The sequence below is a fragment of the Nannospalax galili genome, unplaced genomic scaffold (assembly GCF_000622305.1).
Source record: "Nannospalax galili isolate Female #2095 unplaced genomic scaffold, S.galili_v1.0 scaffold954, whole genome shotgun sequence".
Taxonomy (NCBI): domain Eukaryota; kingdom Metazoa; phylum Chordata; class Mammalia; order Rodentia; family Spalacidae; genus Nannospalax; species Nannospalax galili.
Genome location: NW_008333883.1, coordinates 15,460 through 20,392, shown reverse-complemented (window position 1 = coordinate 20,392; position 4,933 = coordinate 15,460).

Genomic DNA, 4,933 nt, shown 5'->3' with positions numbered 1-4,933 from the left:
CACACACACACACACACACACACACACACACACACTCTCAGAGTGTTGCAGTGGCTTACAGGTGAAGTCCCACAACTCCTAAAGTCAAGACAGTAGACAGGCATGGTAATTGCTTTATGCTCATGGACCAGCTAGCCTGGAGTGCGCAGTGCTGAGGAAACAGCACACCCTGGCACAACAAAGTCGAAGGAAAAAGCCACCTTCACACCACACCATTGAGCATGTACACCTGCACTCACACATCACACATGATGATTAATACATTTCTCAACTCGCATATAAAAGGGTGTGTTTTCTTAAGTATTCTATGTCTAGATGTGACTTACTCCTATTATGTAAATTGTTTATCAGCCATCTTCATTTTTTGTACATGTCATGTATCCTGGGAAATTAACTTAGCCCTGTACCATGTGGCCTTTTATAATTAGCTTAAACACACTTAATGGGGAGGAAGTCATGAGGGACAAGACGTATGGAAATGTATCTAGGGTTGACATCCACCCCTATGCAAACTCATTGTTCATTGCACTTACATGGGTTCAAGTTCACCTTTTTTCTGTCAAATCACCAAACTGAAAATTCCTACAGTGGCTCTTTAAATTTTTTTGTATATATATTTGAACATTTTCCTGTCAGCAATACTTCTTAAATATTTTATTCACCTCTTTGTATTATGATGTTTCATAGGTTTTAGAATGTAGCTGTTTTTTCACATAGTAGCATATGTGACCAGCAAATTTTGTAATGGACTCCAACGTACACTGCTAAGTTACAAGATACTGTGAGTTGCAAAGAATGACAACCTAGAAATATTTCCTATTATAAAAGTACATGAAGCTTCCCATCTACCAAGCAGGCATTAAATTAGCTTGTAAGATTCACATTTCTTTATTGTATCTGATTAATTTGATGGGTATATTCTGTAATTTATCTGAGCAGCACTGTGGAATTGTATCATGTCTTTGGTGATAACATCTACTGGGCAATGTCTCTTCAGAGCTTTGAATGAATTGCTCAAGCCCTGTTGATATTACTCCAGCTGAAAGTAGAGGATGGTGGTGGGAGCAGGCAATTGCGTACACATCCTCCAGGTGTAAAATTTCATGGTTAAAGAGTGTGCAATTGAGACAGCGTCTCCAGAGTCCATACCTGCAACTCAGCAGCCTCACCTTCTGCACGGTGCAGGGGTCTTGTTCATGCGTTTCAAAGGTCACCTTCACTTTTTTGATATCCTAGGAGCCCAGCAGATTGTAGAATTTTAAAAGTGATGGGGAAAAGCATGACGTAGTACAGAAAGGGAGATGTTCCTTTAGTTCCTGAAGCCCCACAATGTTACAGTCTCTGAATCTGACTGTTTGATGTAACATCTAGGTCATAAGGACAAGAGAGGACATATCCTGTCCTGTCCTTTTTAGTTCTTCCAGTTTACAGAGTGAAGGTGTCTGGTAGCAACGAGTCAGAAAAAGAAGGGCATAAAATGAAGCTGGCTCTTTTTTGGAGTTCTGAAAACTCTGGTCATTTTCTCAAGCAGAAATGAAGTCGAATCTTTAAATTGTCAGTGTCCCATAGTGCTAACATGAAACCGAGCATACAAATATTATGTGAACTAAAATCAAGATAATGAAGCTAACACACAAATAATAAAAATAGAAAAAAAATTTAATGGAAACTAACACGTCAAATTTTCATTAGGTTGAAGAAATGGAGAGAGTCTCTCTGGGTGTCACATCCTTCAGCTCTTTCCGGCATAGAATTCCTGTTCACAGTCCTTGCCTTACCATAACCTGTGCTGTTGACCTTCATACTGACCCCAGAGAGAATACACCAAATACTGCTGCTGAGCCTGAACCTGTACATGCTCCTGCTCCTGCTCCTCCTCCTGCTCCTGCTCCTGCTCCTCCTCCTGCTCCTCCTCCTCCTGCTCCTGCTCCTCCTCCTGCTCCTGTTCCTCCTCCTGCTCCTGCTCCTCCTCCTGTTCCTCCTCCTGCTCCTGCTCTCCTCCTGCTCCTGCTCCTGCTCCTGCTCCTGCCCTCCTGGTCCTACTCCTCGTCCCCTCCTGCTCCTCCTCCTGCTGCTTCTGCTCCTACTTCTGCTCCTCCTGCTCCTCCTGCTCCTCCTCCCCATCTTCTTCCTGCTCCTGATCCTGCTCCTGCTCCTCCTCCTGATCCTGCTCCTCCTCCTCCCACTGCTCCTCCTGCTCCTTCTCCTCCTTCTCCTCCTCCTCCTCTTCCTGCTCCTGATCCTCCTTCTGCTCCTCCTCCTGTTCCTCCTCTTGATCCTGCTCCTGTTCCTCCTCCCACTCCTGCTCCCACTCCTCCTCCTGCTCCTGCACCTACTGCTCCTCCTCCGGATCCTCCTCCTGATCCTGCTCCTGCTCCTCCTCCTGATCCTGCTCCTCCTCCTCCCACTGCTCCTCCTGCTCCTTCTCCTCCTTCTCCTCCTCCTCCTCTTCCTGCTCCTGATCCTCCTCCTGCTTCTGCTCCTCCTCTTTCTCCTCCTCCTGATCCTGTTCACGTTCCTCCTCCTGCTCCTGCTCCTGCTCCTGCTTGCTCCTGCTCCTGATCCTCCTCCTACTCCTGCTCCTCCTCCTCCTGCTCCTGCTCCTGCTCCTGGAGATGCCTCTGATCCTGTTCACCTTATTGAACCCACTCCGGTTCTTGGTACTAGAGGTGTACTGATCCTCTTCATGATATTAATGTTGTTGCTGTGCTTCCTGCTGCAGTGTTTGTAATAAAGCTATGGGAAAACATAAGACCGTGGCAACAGTTTAAAACAATTTATTTTTTCCAATAAAGTGAATTTTCTTTTTGGCTAATGTTTATGGCTCACAAATTTATGCTTCATCTCAGGATATTGAGGCATTTCCCAAAAGACATTCATCATGTAGAAATAACAAAGTACCATTTTCCAAACGAAACAGACAAAGTTGTCTTAGTTGGCTCACAGTATTTTCTCATCCTAGGCTGAGGTAATAAATGTCACTCCCAATGACAGCCTAGTGATTTGTGGGTAGCTAGGCACACGTGAAAAAATTTTCCACATTTAAATCATGGATCTCTCATCTTGGCAGCAAAAGCTTCTGCTAAGGTGGTGGCCATTATGCTAGCCTGCTCAGAAACTGTGCCTATGTCCTGGGTAGCTGTGACCCATGAGGAGGGTTCTTGGCTCTTTTCAGATGCAATTACTCCCTTGCATTCCTGATTTGATCCACCATAAGGCAGGTTGTTTTGTTAAAATTCGAGCAGCCTCTAAATGAGGGCCCTCAGCCTCCAGGGCTCACCAGACAATGGGGACAAGGTGGTTTGGGCAAGGTGTTTAAAGTCCCAGCTTAGCCCTAGACTGGTCAAAAATGGTCATGGTAAAGGGGCCATGCGTCCCGTTTTCGATCACAGCTTTATGAATACCTTTTAAGGGCTTCAAAGGGAGTATGCATTCTAAGCAAAGGATTTTCGGCCGCCGCCGCTGCTGCTCCATCCAGGATGGTCACTGGGAAAAAGTGGGGGGAGGGAGAGAGTGGCAAATTAGCGTTCTCTCCAAAAGGTGTCCCCAGTAAGTAGATTGTAAAGCATAGGCAGAAGGGAATCAGGATCACCTGTAGAAGGAAGGCTAAGAGACACAAGCCACAGGAGGTGCTGAATGAGCAGAGGAAACGGGAGTGCTGGGAGAATCTACAGATGGAGGCGCTGGAGGGGGGATCTCGGAGGGAAAGTAACTCTTCTTTAGCATGATCAGAGGAAGGCCAATGACCAGTGGGCACGGGTGTCCCTCTACTAGCTGGATGAACTGGCAAAGAGCAGACCAGAGGGGAAATTGGCAAACAGATATGGCAGCTCCTGGCTTGAGGCAAAGCTGCACCTTGTCCCCTATTCTTTTCCATGTTTCTAAATCAATGATGCCCTCTACTGAGAACCAAGGGTTACAACTTATAGTAATAGTACTATCTAAAAAGGCCTTTCCTTGAGATTCTGTGCCCGTAAGTCCTCTAGACTTTAGCATGCATTTAATAATTGCTTGAAAATGAGATCAATCTTGTGAAGCTGAATGACCCATGATTACCCCCTACTTTCCAGTTGGCCTTGGTGGGGGGATCCTACCGACTGGAAGAAAAGGATTTTACTGTGTTGCGTCGGTGTGTCCTCTGAGACAGCCAATCCTCCCACCCAATCATTGGTCAGCTTCAATCGTATGAGGGGGGGAGGCAGGCCTGAGGACAGACTGAAACATGGAATCATTGCCATTTTGGAAACAGAGCCTCAAATGGTGTGAAAAGCTGATGGGAGACCATGGGCCGGACACACTGATGGTGCATGCATTTCAGATTTGGAAAAGAAAAAGCCTGTGAGAATTTATGCCTTTGTAAGTCACCCCCTCCCGGATGTCAAACTATGCAACACCTTAAATAGGTATTCTGTTGGTTTTGTCAGCCCTGGAACCTCGGAGGGTGAGGGTGCACGGCCGTCCCAAGAAGTGGGAGGGGAATTTGGTGAAACAGTTGGCATAGCGTGGCAGGATAGGCAAACCACGGGAGTTCAGGAAAAACAATGGTGGTGTGGGCCTTGGAAAGAGTAGCGGTTCCTGCAGCATCTAGAGCCAGTGGAAAGGGAGCTGGGTTCAGATTCCCAAATACAGAAGGGCTGGAGGGTGAGGGTGCACGGCCGTCCCAAGAAGTGGGAGGGGAATTTGGTGAAACAGTTGGCATAGCGTGGCAGGATAGGCAAACCACGGGAGTTCAGGAAAAACAATGGTGGTGTGGGCCTTGGAAAGAGTAGCGGTTCCTGCAGCATCTAGAGCCAGTGGAAAGGGAGCTGGGTTCAGATTCCCAAATACAGAAGGGCTGAGAAGGGCGCTGCAAGGCATCCTGTGAGGTAATGCGACCAGTCCAGGAAAAGCTGGCAGGAACCCAGGGGAGAGTGTGGCCAATGTCCATACGACC